This window comes from Ranitomeya imitator, chromosome 1 (genome assembly GCF_032444005.1).
Source record: "Ranitomeya imitator isolate aRanImi1 chromosome 1, aRanImi1.pri, whole genome shotgun sequence".
NCBI lineage: Eukaryota > Metazoa > Chordata > Amphibia > Anura > Dendrobatidae > Ranitomeya > Ranitomeya imitator.
The window spans coordinates 844,132,756-844,148,186 of NC_091282.1; the positions used below are offsets into that span (position 1 = coordinate 844,132,756).

At 45.8% G+C, this 15,431-nt stretch overlaps 1 protein-coding gene across 1 annotated transcript in view; it reads left to right on the forward strand.

Moving 5' to 3' along the window:
- Positions 1-1,719: 1,719 nt before the first annotated feature.
- RAB3A (RAB3A, member RAS oncogene family) overlaps positions 1,720-15,431 on the forward strand; it is a 116,522-nt gene continuing 102,810 nt past the window's right edge. Inside the window, exon 1 of the mRNA XM_069741032.1 lies at positions 1,720-1,809. The gene's annotated coding sequence lies outside the window, so the exon portion shown is untranslated. The remainder of the gene's footprint in view (positions 1,810-15,431) is intronic.

Here is a 15,431-nt window from a genome sequence, read left to right on the forward strand (position 1 = left end):
ACGACTCCAGGGCGGTGTCTGGCTGTAGCAGATGATCCCACTGAGGGATGAAACACTAGTGACAGTTGCAAGCAAGTACGGACGAGCACGACCGGTACTCTGGTGGACACGGCTGGCACTCTGGCAGACAGGCGGACACGGAACAGACTGGAGGAATTGAGACTGTAAGGGTATGTTTCCACGTGCAGGAAACGCTGCGTGTCTGACGCTGCATAGAGCCGCAGCGTCAGACACGCAGCGTCCAGATGTTACAGCATAGTGGAGGGGATTTAATGAAATCCCGTCTCCACTATGCGTGGTAACACGCACGCGGCGGCCCTGCGACTCCGGACATGCTGCGCGTCTTTTCAGATCGCAGCATGTCCGTATATCTTGCGGCGACGCTGCGTCGCCGCAAGATATAGCACAGGACCCTATGGTGGGGAGCGATGATGCCGGATGTGTGCTGTGAACACATCCGGCATCATCGCGTCCCAGAAAGGGGGCGGGGCTCACTGCAGAGCGGCTAAGCCGCTCCGACGATACCGCCGGCCATCCTGAAAGTGGACACATACCTTTAGGCTATGTGCACACGTTCAGGATTTCTCGCAGAAAATTCCTGAGAAAAACCAGGTGGCGCTATAGAGTTTAAGTCCTCTTTTTCTCAGAAGAGGCAATTTGCATATGAGAAAAACCTAAAATTTTCTGCAAGAAATCTGCATTCGTTTATGCCGCGTCGTTGCCGCGTATTTGATGCGTTTTTTTTCTGGACATTTCCCAACGCATTTTGAAGTGGGAAATCCGCAAAAAAAAACAACGCAAAATTAATGAACATGCTGCGTTTTTTTATCGCAATGCATTTTTTTCCGCGAAAAAAAACGCATCGTGATAAAAAACGCATGTGCACAAAACGTGGAATTCATTCTAAATGATGGGATGCTTATTGAATGCGTTTTTTTGCGGTTTTATAGCGTTTTTATCGGGAAAAAAACACGAAAAAACAGCAACGTGTGCACACAGCCCTACAGTACAATGTAAATCAATGAGAAAAAAAATGTTGTGCACACTTTGCGGAAAATCCGCTGCGGAAACGCTGCGGTTTATCAATTGCGGATCTGCAGCGTTTCTGCACTGCAAAAAAACGCTGCGGATCCGCAGAGAATCCGCAACGTGTGCACATAGCCTTCTGCTCCCAGAGGGCACAGGCCGCTCTGTCCACTTGGGCTTGTGGTCGGTAACCATGGAGACACATAGCTCGTGCAGGAGCTGTAGTTAGAGGGATTGTCCGCCTTTTGGTTAGCGGTGTCATGTTAACACATTACTCTCCTAAGAATAGTGAGCAGCTCCGTTGCTATGGCAATTCCTCCAATTTTCCAGGACACTTGGACCTGCCCCCCACAGGAGGTAAGGTGCGGGCGCTGGTGACGTCACGCCCATACATGGGATGTGAGGGGTCAGTGCAGAGGCCTGTGAGCAGTAATGGCGGCGGCTGTCACTGTGTCACGTAGCTGCTGGCAGCAGGTGACATAGTGTGCGGAGTGGCGCTGTGACAGCGCTGGTACTAGGAGGGAGCAGCCTCCGCCATCAATTATTCACCCCAGGGGCGGGCTCATCTTCCCGTTCACCGAGGCAGCCGGCGCCTTCTCATTGGTCAGCCTTGATTGCCAATGAAATCATTCACTTTTCCCCGAAGGGGGGCGGAGACGAGGTGTTGAAGCCACGCCCAGCAGCATTTCGCAGCTGTCCATCATCTGACGTCAGCGTGTGCTCTGCAGGTGCAGGGAGAGAGCTGCTGCATTGGTGCAATAAGACCGAGCTACATCCACAGAGGTAAGAATGGCGGCTTGTCCTGGCCATAGGCTGCAGTGGCGGGGATGTCAGCAGCTGCCTGTCACCTTCCCGTGTCATAGAGGATGCTGTGGCAGCTCCATGCAGCAGGCTGCCCCCATTCCCTGCCCTGCTGCTGGGGGAGGGGACATGGCCGGCTTCTGCTAGCCCCACACATCTGCAGAGCCCTCACAGATGGCTGTGGGTGCTGGGTGCCCGCTGTCATTGATGCCTCATCCAAGGGTGTATGATATGTGATCTGCCCACTGCTATTTATAACCATAGGTGCCACAATAAAGGCGCTGAATAATTGATGCCCTTCATTGAATAGGCTGTGCATTTTTCTGGATTATTTGGCTCGGTGCGGGGGAGGGGTAGGAATCAATCACCGGTATAGGATTGGGTATAGGGCATCTAATCTGTATGGCAGGTGACCTAGTGAAGGATGCAGTAAGGGGTGCTGGGCTTCTGCTGTTTGGCATTTGTGCCTTTAAATAGCTTGACCTTCAACATCACACGTCGGTGCTGCCCGCATGCTGATGTGTTCTGCCCAAGTACGCCAAATGATGATATGTGCCATGTAATATGCCGTATCTGCGTGCCGAGTGCATGGACCGGAGATTCATTCATTCATATGCATCCATCAGCATCCATGGCCATGGGGAGGCTTGGGTAAGGGTCTAATGCACCTACGCGTAGCGACTCCGGGTATCGTAGGAGGCTTCACCCCACAACAGGGAGAAATGGCATCCAAATGGTGCCCACCTGGCTTCCATGTGCCCCAGCAGGCTCGACCTCCACCAGATGACAGGCCATCTTATTAATGCAGGACACATTTCTCCCCAGGAAATAGTGCAGAATTTTAATTTGCCCGTGCCCCGTTGTCCCTCCTCCTCTGCAGTAAGGATTGTGGAGAGGCCCCGGAGCATCGGATCTGGTCGGACACCCTTCCCTTTTCCACCAAATGAACGTTTGCCTATAAAGCAGCTCTGTCTTTTCTTGGGCTGTAGATGGAAACGCTGCAAATTCAACCACACATATACGGTTATTATCTCATATGTCTGTAGATATTGATTCCCCGGGGTAATCGGAAGATATATAGAGTGTACCCAGTCCATTTACCTCCATGTACAGTCCTGGGAAATATAGATCATGATGTACAGTATATGTGTGTGTATATATATTCCATACATGACATTTCATGACAGTCCAAACAACATAAAAATGCTGGAGCTATACAGGCACCCAAATGTAAAGCACCGCTGTCATGCCTATAAATTGGCCATATTACTCTTTATAAGGTAGCCAAGAGCTCTGGACTAACAGGGCTGTCCTCAGAAACGGGACATGCATGGGCATTTCAGAAAGCGCTGCAGACATAAGGTTGAACACGCTTGATTCGTGGATGATGGGGCAGGGGGACACTGCTTTATACCTAATCCACTGTTCTGACAATGCCACTTTACTGACTTTCCCACTCCCTGCTTTTTGCACCAGCCTCATTGTATCCAGTCCATTCTAAAATGATTAATTCATCTTTTCCACTTTGGTCGTGTAAGTGGCTTCCTGGTCTGTGGTTAAAGATCCACAGGAGTCTTCTAGCCAGTGGTTATCTAGTAATTATATTACACGTCCATGTCTGGGCAGTCTTATCTGTTCTCAATGAAATGATGCCATAGCTACTTTTTATTTTAAAATACATTTTAATAATAGTGTTGAACAAACGTGCTGGGATAAGGTGTTATCACTAGTGATGAGCGAGCGTGCTGGGATAAGGTGTTATCACTAGTGATGAGCGAGCGTGCTGGGATAAGGTGTTATCACTAGTGATGAGCGAGTGTGCTGAGATAAGGTGTTATCACTAGTGATGGGCGAGTGTGCTGAGATAAGGTGTTATCACTAGTGATGAGCGAGTGTGCTGAGATAAGGTGTTATCACTAGTGATGAGCGAGCGTGCTGGGATAAGGTGTTATCACTAGTGATGAGCGAGTGTGCTGAGATAAGGTGTTATCACTAGTGATGGGCGAGTGTGCTGAGATAAGGTGTTATCACTAGTGATGAGCGAGTGTGCTGAGATAAGGTGTTATCACTAGTGATGGGCGAGTGTGCTGGGATAAGGTGTTATCACTAGTGATGAGCGAGCGTGCTCGGATAAGGTGTTATCAGTAGTGATGGGCGAGTGTGCTGGGATAAGGTGTTATCACTAGTGATGGGCGAGTGTGCTGGGATAAGGTGTTATCACTAGTGATGAGCGAGTGTGCTCGGATAAGGTAATAATAGAAAAAACTTGGCACTCAATAGTGAGAAAAATTATTTTACTTCTTTTTATTATTAATGCATCCAGACAAAATTGACGAATAAACGTTTTCGGTCCGGCAAAGGACCTTCATCAGACAATTCTTTAGTGTGAACTGGATGTAGAAGCAATCTAAGAAGGTATAAGGAGTGTCCAAACGTTTTCGGTCTGGCAAAGGACCTTCATCAGACAATTCTCAGATAATGTGTTATCACTAGTGATGGGCGAGCATGCTTGGATAAGGTGTTATCACTAGTGATGAGCGAGCGTGTTGGGATAAGGTGTTATCACTAGTGATGGGCGAGCGTGCTCGGATACAGTGTTATCACTAGTGATGAGCGAGCGTGCTCGGATAAGGTGTTATCACTAGTGATGAGCGAGCGTGCTGGGATAAGGTGTTATCGCTAGTGATGAGTGAGCGTGCTGGGATAAGGTATTATCTGAGCATGCTCGTGTAATAATAGAATATCTTCAGTGTGCTCGAATACCATTAGTACGCGAGCGTGCTCACATAACACCTTATCCGCGGGGCAGCACGGTGGCTCAGTGGTTATCACTGCAGCCTTGCAGCGCTGGAGTCCTGGGTTCAAATACAACCCAGTACAACATCTGCAAGGAGTTTGTATGTTCTCTCCGTGTTTGTGTGGGTTTCCTCCGGGTTCTCCGGTTTCCTCCCAAATTCCAAAGACATACTGATAGGGAATTTAGATTGTGAGTCCCATTGGGGACAGCAGTGATAATGCGTGCAGACTGTAAAGCGCTGCGGAATGTAGGCGCTATATAAAAATAAAGATTATTATTATTATCCCAGCACGCTCGCTCATCACTAGTGATAACAGCTTATCCGAGCACGCTTGCTCATCACTAGTGATGACACCTTATCTGAGCATGCTCGCTCATCACTAGTGATAACAGCTTATCTGAGCACGCTCGCCCATCACTAGTGATGACACCTTATCTGAGCACGCTCGCTCATCACTAGTGATAACAGCTTATCCGAGCACACTCGCCCATCACTAGTGATAACACCTTATCCCAGCACGCTCGCTCATCACCAGTGATAACACCTTGTCCCAGCACGCTCGCTCATCACTAGTGATAACACCTTATCCGAGCATGCTCGCTCATCACTAGTGATAACACCTTATCTGAGCATGCTCACTCATGACTAGTGATAACCTTATCCCAGCACGCTCGCTCATCACTAGTGATAACACCTTATCCCAGCACAATCGCTCATCACTAGTGATTACACCTTATCCCAGCACGCTCGCTCATCACTAGTGATAACACATTATCCCAACACGCTCGCTCATCACTAGTGATGACACCTTATCCCAGCACGCCCGCTCATCACCAGTGATAACACCTTATCCCAGCACGCTCGCTCATCACCAGTGATAACACCTTATCCCAGCACACTCGCTCATCACCAGTGATAACACCTTATCCCAGCACACTCGCTCATCACCAGTGATAACACCTTATCCCAGCACGCCCGCTCATCACCAGTGATAACACCTTATCCCAGCACGCTCGCTCATCACCAGTGATAACACCTTATCCCAGCACGCTCACCCATCACTAGTGATAACACCTTATCCGAGCATGCTCGCTCATCACTAGTGAAAACACCGTATCCAAGCACGCTCGCTCATCACTAATAATGAACATAATGTAAGGCTTTAACCCCTTCCCGACCTTTGACGCATACGCTGCGTCATGAAAGTCGGTGCCATTCCGACCCATGACGCAGCATATGCGTCATGGAAAGATCGCGTCCCTGCAGGCCGGGTGAAAGGGTTAACTCCCATTTCACCCGATCTGCAGGGACAGGGGGAGTGGTAGTTTAGCCCAGGGGGGGTGGCTTCACCCCCTCGTGGCTACGATCGCTCTGATTGGCTGTTGAAAGTGAAACTGCCAATCAGAGCGATTTGTAATATTTCACCTAAAAAACTGGTGAAATATTACAATCCAGCCATGGCCGATGCTGCAATATCATCGGCCATGGCTGGAAATACTAATGTGCCCCCACCGCACTCCTCCGATCGCCCCCCCAGCCCCCCGATCTGTGGTCCGCTCCCCTCCGTCCTGTGCTCCGCTCCCCCGTCCTCCTGTCCGCTTCCCCGTGCACCAATCACACCCCCCGCGCTCCAATCAAACCCCCCCGCACTCCGATCCCCCCCCCGCACACAGCGACCCCCCCGTGCTCCGATCCACCCCCCCGCACAGCGATCCCTTACCCCGTGCTCCAATCCTCCCTCCCGTGTTCCGATCCACCCCCCCCCCATGATCCGATCCACCCCCCCGTGCTCCGACGCCCCCCCCCGTGCCCTGATCTCCCCCCCCTTATACTTACCTGGCCGCCCGAGGTCCGTCCGTCTTCTTTCCTGGGCGCCGCCATCTTCCAAAATGGCGGGCGCATGTGCAGTGCGCCCGCCGAATCTGCCGGCCGGCAGATTCGTTCCAGAGTGAATTTTGATCACTGAGATATAACCTATCTCAGTGATCAAAATAAAAAAATAGTAAATGACCCCCCCCCCCTTTGTCACCCCCATAGATAGGGACAATAAAAAAAATAAAGAATTTTTTTTTTTTTCACTAAGGTTGGGGTAAGAACTAGGGGTAGGGTTAGGGCTAGGGGTAGGGCTAGGGGTAGGGTTAGGGCTAGGGGTAGGGGTAGGGTTAGGGCTAGGGTTAGGGTTTCGGTATGTGCACACGTATTCTGGTCCTATGCGGATTTTTCCGCAGCGGATTTGAAAAATCCACAGTGCTAAACCGCTGCCGATTTATCGTGGATTTACCGCGGTTTTTCTGCGCATTTCACTGCGGTTTTACAACTGCGATTTTCTATTGGAGCAGTTGTAAAACCGCTGCGGAATCCGCAGAAAGAAGTGACATGCTGCGGAATGTAAACCGCTGCGTTTCCGTGCAGTTTTTCCGCAGCATGTGTACAGCGATTTTTGGTTCCCATAGGTTCACATTGAACTGTAAACTCATGGGAAACTGCTGCGGATCCGCAGCGTTTTCCGCAGCGTGTGCACATACCTTTAGAATTAGGCTATGTGCACACGGTGCGGATTGGCCGCTGCGGATCCGCAGCAGTGTTCCATCAGGTTTACAGTACCATGTAAACATATGGAAAACCAAATCCGCTGTGCCCATGGTGCAGAAAATACCGCGCGGGAACGCTGCGTTGTATTTTCCGCAGCATGCCAATTCTTTGTGCGGATTCCGCAGCGTTTTACACCTGTTCCTCAATAGGAATCCACAGGTGAAATCCGCACAAAAAACACTGGAAATCCACGGTAAATCCACAGGTAAAACGCAGTGCCTTTTACCCGCGGATTTTTCAAAAATGATGCTGAAAAATCTCATACGAATCCGCAACGTTGGCACATAGCCTTAGAGTTGGGTTGGAATTAGGGTTGTGGTTAGGGTTAGGGGTGTGTTGGGGTTAGGGTTGTGGTTAGGGGTGTGTTGGGGTTAGGGTTGTGATTAGGGTTACGGCTACAGTTGGGATAAGGGTTAGGGGTGTGTTGGAGGTAGAATTGAGGGGTTTCCACTGTTTAGGCACTTCAGGGGGTCTCCAAACGCAACATGGCGCCACCATTGATTCCAGCCAATCTTGTATTCAAAAATTCAAATGGTGCTCCCTCACTTCCGAACCCCGACGTGTGCCCAAACAGTGGTTTACCCCCACATATGGGGTACCAGCATACTCAGGACAAACTGCACAACAATTACTGGGGTCCAATTTCTCCTGTTACCCTTGAGAAAATAAAAAATTGCTTGCTAAAACATCATTTTTGAGGAAAGAAAAATGATTTTTTATTTTCACGGCTCTGCGTTGTAAACGTCTGTGAAGCACTTGGGGGTTGAAAGTGCTCACCACACATCTAGATAAGTTCCTTTGGGGGTCTAGTTTCCAAAATGGGGTCACTTGTGGGGGGTTTCTACTGTTTAGGCACACCAGGGGCTCTGCAAACGCAATGTGACGCCCGCAGACCATTCCATCAAAGTCTGCATTTCAAAAGTCACTACTTCCCTTCTGAGCCCCCACGTGTGCCCAAACAGTGGTTTACCCCCACACATGGGGTATCAGCGTACTCAGGAGAAACTGGACAACAACTTTTGTGGTCCAATTTCTCCTGTAACCCTTGGGAAAATAAAAAATTCTGGGCTAAAAAATTATTTTTGAGGAAAGAAAACGTATTTATTATTTTCACTGCTCTGTGTTATGAACTTCTGTGAAGCACTTGGGGGTTCAAAGTGCTCACCTCACATCTAGATAAGTTCCTTTCGGGGTCTAGTTTCCAAAATGGGGTCACTTGTGTGGGGTTTCTACTGTTTAGCCACATCAGGGGCTCTGCAAACGCAACGTGACGCCCACAGAGCATTCCATCAAAGTCTGCATTTCAAAACGTCACTACTTCACTTCCGAGCCCCAGCATGTGCCTAAACAGTGGTTTACCCCCACATATGGGGTATCAGCGTACTCAGGAGAAACTGGACAACAACTTTTGGGGTCAAATTTCTCCTGTTACCCTTGGGAAAATAAAAAATTGCGGGCTAAAATTCATTTTTGAGAAAATAATTTTTTTTTTTTTATTTTCATGGCTCTGCGTTATAAACTTCTGTGAAGCACTTGAGGGTTCAAAGTGCTCACTACACATCTAGATTAGTTCCTTTGGGGGTCTAGTTTCCAAAATGGGGTAATTTGTGGGGGATCTCCAATGTTTAGGCACACAGGGGCTCTCCAAACGCGACATGGTGTCCGCTAATGATTGGAGATAATTTTCCATTTAAAAAGCCAAATGGCGTGCCTTCCCTTCTGAGCCCTGCCATGCGCCCAAACAGTGGTTTACCCCCACATATGGGGTATCTGCATACTCAGGACAAACTGGACAACAACATTTGTGGTCCAATTTCTCCTATTACCATTGGCAAAATAGGAAATTCCAGGCTAAAAAATCATTTTTGAGAAAAGAAAAATTATTTTTTATTTTCATGGCTCTGCATTATAAACTTCTGTGAAGCACCTGGGGGTTTAAAGTGCTCAGTATGCATCTAGATAAGTTCCTTGGGGGGTCTAGTTTCCAAAATGGGGTCACTTGTGGGGGAGCTCCATTGCATAGGCACACAGGGGCTCTCCAAATGCGACATGGTGTCCGCTAACAATTGGAGCTAATTTTCCATTCAAAAAGTTAAAAGGCGCGCCTTCCCTTCCGAGCCCTGCCGTGTGCCCAAACAGTGGTTTACCCCCACATATGAGGTATCGGCGTACTCGGGAGAAATTGCTCAACAAATTTTAGGATCCATTTTATCCTATTGCCCATGTGAAAATGAAAAAATTGAGGCGAAAATAAATTTTTTGTGAAAAAAAAGTACTTTTTCATTTTTACGGATCAATTTGTGAAGCACCTGAGGGTTTAAAGTGCTCACTAGGCATCTAGATAAGTTCCTTGGGGGGTCCAGTTTCCAAAATGGGGTCACTTGTGGGGGAGCTCCAATGTTTAAGCACACAGGGTCTCTCCAAACGCGACATGGTCTCCGCTAACGATGGAGATAATTTTTCATTCAAAAAGTCAAATGGCGCTCCTTCCCTTCCGAGCCTTACCATGTGCCCAAACAGTGGTTTACCCCCACATGTGAAGTATCGGTGTACTCAGGAGAAATTGCCAAACAAATTTTAGGATCCATTTTATCCTGTTGTCCATGTGAAAATGAAAAAATTGAGGCTAAAAGAATTTTTTTGTGAAAAAAAAGTACTTTTTCATTTTTACGGATCAATTTGTGAAGCACCTGGGGGTTTAAAGGGCTCACTATGCATCTAGATAAGTTCCTTGGGGCGTCTAGTTTCCAAAATGGGGTCACTTGTGGGGGAGCTCCAATTTTTAGGCACACGGGGGCTCTCCAAATGTGACATGGTGTCCGCTAAAGAGTGCAGCCAATTTTTCATTCAAAAAGTCAAATGGCGCTCCTTCCCTTCCAAGCCCTGCCGTGCGCCCAAACAGTGGTTTACCCCCACATATGAGGTATCAGCGTACTCAGGACAAATTGGACAACAACGTACGTGGTTCAGTTTCTCCTTTTACCATTGGGAAAATAAAAAAATTGTTGCTGAAAAATCATTTTTGTGACTAAAAAGTTAAATGTTCATTTTTTCCTTCCATGTTGCTTCTGCTGCTGTGAAGCACCTGAAGGGTTAATAAACTTCTTGAATGTGGTTTTGTGCACCTTGAGGGGTGCAGTTTTTAGAATGGTGTCACTTTTGGGTATTTTCAGCCATATAGACCCCTCAAACTGACTTCAAATGTGAGGTGGTCCCTAAAAAAAATGGTTTTGTAAATTTCGTTGTAAAAATGAGAAATCGCTGGTCAAATTTTAACCCTTATAACTTCCTAGCAAAAAAAAATTTTGTTTCCAAAATTGTGCTGATGTAAAGTAGACGTGTGGGAAATGTTATTTATTAACTATTTTGTGTCACATAACTCTCTGGTTTAACAGAATAAAAATTCAAAATGTGAAAATTGCGAAATTTTCAAAATTTTCGCCAAATTTCCGTTTTTATCACAAATAAACACAGAATTTATTGACCTAAATTTACCACTAACATGAAGCCCAATATGTCACGAAAAAACAATCTCAGAACCGCTAGGATCCATTGAAGCGTTCCTGAGTTATTACCTCATGAAGGGACACTGGTCAGAATTGCAAAAAACGGCAAGGTCTTTAAGGTCAAAATAGGCTGGGTCATGAAGGGGTTAATTAGATACTGATATCAGAATGAAGGGACAACAGATACTTTACCCTAGAGGTACGGTGGAAAATGCCACGGTCTCCTCATCCTAGCGATAATTAATGTATACCTGTCATTTCAGGTAACATTCCAAAATATTCTCTCAGCCATAGGAAATAACTATCATATAAAGTAAATGTATAAGAAAAGGAGAAGCCGCACCGTCACAGTCTAGGGTGCAAACCCAATTGACAACTTAACCAGGTCCACAAGAGCACTTCCATCTTTGGACACTGCCATATAAAGTAATGATACAGTACTGTGTGTACTAAGGCACAATGTTTTTTTTTATTTTTTTTTATAGAAGTATTACTTCATTTTTATCTATTAACAAAATGCAAAGTGAATGAACAAAAGATATATCCAAATGAAATCAGTATTTGGTGCGACCATCCTGTGCCTTTACAATGGCATAATCTCTTCTATATACGCTTGCTCACAATTTTTGAAGGAACTCAGCAGGGAGCTTGTTCCAAACATCTTGGAGAACTAAGCACAGAACATAGATAAAATACTGCAGGTAGGGAGAGGGGATGAGGAAAGGTCCAGGGTAGGTGCTCCAAATTTCAATCACTCCTCAGTGTGGAGTATAAACCATCAGTGGCCCACTATAATTTTGCATAATGTATTCTAATTTGCTTTTCTACATTAGACATCTGGTTTGTCTTTTTCTGAAAGCTACAATTCCCAGAATGCCCTGGCTGAACTAAATAGGGCATGCTGTCATTTACAGTAGGACAACAAAAGTAGAAGAGGGTTAGCTGTGCCGTCCTGATCATAATTGCCTGACCAACTGAATGAATGACACCCTTTACCTTGTGGCAAAAAGAAGAGTGGTAGCAAAGTCACCTTAGTTCTATCAGAGCACGGTCACTATTGTGGATGAGTGTGATGGATGAAGTGTTAGCTGGGAATGAGATGTAAGTCTATAGTTTGATTTGGGGTCTACTCTATAAGCAGAGATCCCATGATATACCTTGACTTGCTCACGAATTGCCCTGTGAAGAGCTTTCCCACGTTGCCATCTCTGGTAATATCTACTGCACTTTCACTCAAGCTTGGCATGCATGGTGTAAACATCTCATGGAGCTCGGCGGTGAGGCCATCTAACATACTTCTCCCCAAGCCACCAACAGGACATGATTGTGATGACAGATTTCCTTTTGAAGCCTAATGCCCACCTGATTGATCTGATATCGGAATGGCAAGATAAAACCTCCTGTGGATATAGTTTTGATGATGTAAAGACTAACAGAGTTGTCCTCTGTTAGGTAGATGGCGTCTAAACCTTGTTCTGATGATTCACAACACAACAATCCATCAGATCTGACGAGTTTGTGTAGAAAAGACTCCAGATGCCAACTATTGGTACCAGTATCACTGATAAACGCTGGTCTGCCCTAAGCCCTTGAATCGTGCCTATAATATCATCATACATATGATGAGAAAGTTGTAGTGGATGTACCCTCAGCAATCATTGCCTGGTATGAAATTGGATCCGATTTTATGCATTAAGGAAATGTACGGTAATTTGTCTGCGTATGCACTAAATAGCCAATTTCAGAAAATGGAGTCTAAGTGCAAAACTGCTCTATCGAGTGTGTTAAATAAGAAGTGAACAAACAGCATTGGATTAAAAATGAATCAGACTTTATATCTACATAATACCAATATTGAATTATCGACTGGATCTCTGATTTCTGGGTCTTGTGTGCCAATAACTGGCGCGTCTCAACCTCTTGACCTTTTCCTCCATTGCTCATCTCCCTAAAGATTTCACTTGACTACACTGATTTAATGAACATGATGAATTTTTCCTGCATACAGTCTTCTAAAGTGACTCATGGTAAGCGTGACCAGACGCCAATGACCCTTGAAGAAGCTGGAAGTTGTGGCTCCCTGTGTGTCGGACTCTTTTCTGGAAGGTTCTGTTTTACCCAACATCTTATTTTCACTTGACATTCCAATTGTGGAATATACCACATTGTTTCTCTGCTACATATTTTGTTTTAGTTACTTAGATTATATAAATGCTCATTGTGTGTGTGTGTGTATATATATATATATATATATATATATATATATATATATATATATATATATATATATATATATATATATATATATATATATATATATATATATATATATATATATATATATAAAATAGCAATTGGACTATTGGTTTGGAGAGCTTTGCACTACAATTGTGGTAATATGTGGCTGCTCTAATTTTTTTCTATATACCGTATTTTCCGGCGTATAAGACGACTGAGCGTATAAGACGACCCCCAACTTTTCCAGTTAAAATATAAAATCTTCTCAAAAGTCGGCGGTTGTCTTATATGCTGGGTGTCATCTTATAGGGTGGGTGCGAAGCAATTTGCGGTCGACGTATATAGTGGGGGGGAGTGGTCCTGATGACGAGGTGAGGGAGCGCCTCACCAGGAAGGTGTAAGTGAAGCAAACTGTCAGCGTCTGGGATGCCAGGGTTATGCAAAAAAGAGAGAGAACGGTGCTGTGCCTAGAAAAACACTCCTCTTTCACTAATCTGGCTCACCCTTGTATCCTATTATCTCCTTCTCTGCCTCTGCTTCACTTACACTTTCCCGGTGAGGTGCCCCCTCACCTCGTCATTGGGACCACTCCCCCCACAATATGCGGCGACCGCAGATTACTCCGCACCTGCCCTATAAGACGACACCTGGCGTATAAGACGATACCCGACTTTTGAGAAGATTTTCAGGGGTTAAAAAGTAGTCTTATACGCCAGAAAATACAGTGTGTGTATATATATACATATATATATATATATATATATATATATATATATATATATACTGTATATATATATATATATATATATATTATTATACATTTTTTATAGCGCCATTTATTCCATGGCGCTTTACATGTGAATACGGGGCAAATATAGACAAATACATTAAACATGAGCAGATAACAAGGCACACGAGTACATAAGGAGGGAGGACCCTGCCCGCGAGGTCTCACAGTCTGCAGGGGGTGGGTGAGGATACACTAGGAGAGGGAAGAGCTGGTTGTGCAGCTGTTCAGTAGGTTGAGGATCACTGCAGGCTGTAGGCTTGTCGGAAGAGATGAGTCTTCAGGTTCTTTTTGAAGGTTTCTATGGTAGGCGCGAGTCTGATGTGTTGGGGTAGAGAGTTCCAGAGTATGGGGGAAGCACGGGAGAAGTCTTGGATGCGGTTATGGGAAGAAGAGATGAGAGGGGAGTAGAGAAGGAGATCTTGGGAGGATCGGAGGTTGCGTGTAGGTAGGTACCGGGAGACCATGTCACAGATGTATGGAGGAGACAGGTTGTGGATGGCTTTGTATGTCAGTGTGAGGGTTTTGAACTATATATATATATATATATATACACACTAGATGGTGGCCCGATTCTAACGCATCGGGTATTCTAGAATATGCATGTCCACGTAGTATATTGCACAGCCCACGTGGTATATTGCCCAGCCACGTAGTATATTGCTCAGTGATGTAGTATATTGCCCAGTAACATAGTATATTGCCCAGTCACGTAGTATATTGCCCAGTGACGTAGTATATTGCCCAGTGACGAAGTATACAGCACAGTCACGTAGTATATTGCCCAGCCACATAGTATATTGCCCAGCCACGTAGTATATTGCCCAGTGATGTCGTATATTGCCCAGCCACATAGTATATTGCCCAGTGATGTCGTATATTGCCCAGTGATGTAGTATACAGCACAGAGCTACGTAGTATATTGCCCAGCCACATAGTATATTGGCCAGTCACGTAGTATAGTGCCCAGCTACGTAGTATATTGCCCAGCTACGTATGTCACAGGTTAAAAAATAAAAAATAAACATATACTCACCTTCCGAGGGCCCCTTGTAGTTCGGTCACATGACCGTGACGTCATGGTACAGGAGAAGGACCTGCCATCGCTGGCACCGGAACCTGCCTCTTGCATGGAGTGCTCACCGGAGCGTCGCAAAAGGTGAGTATATAATGATTTTTTATTTTTTTTAATTATTTTTAACATTAGATGTTTTTACTATTGACGCTGAATAGGCAGCATCAATAGTAAAAACTTGGTCATACTGGGTTAATAGCGGCGGTAACGAAGTGAGTTACCCGCGGCATAACGCGGTTCGTTACAGCTGGCATTAACCCTGTGTGAGTGGTGACTGCGGGTAGTATGGAGCGGGCGTCGGGCGCTGACTGCAGGGGAGGGACTAATCGGACTGTGACCGTCGCTGATTGGTCGCGGCAGCCATGACAGACAGCTGGCGAGACCAGTCAGCGACTTGGATTCCATGACAGACAGAGGCCGTGACCAATGAATATCCGTGACAGACAGAAGGACAGACAGACAGAAAGACGGAAGTGACCCTTAGACAATTATATAGTTGTTGTACAGTCATGGCCAAAAGTATTGACACCCCTGCTATTCTGTCAGATAATACTCATTTTCTTCCTGAAAATGATTGCAATCACAAATTCTTTTGTATTATTATCTTC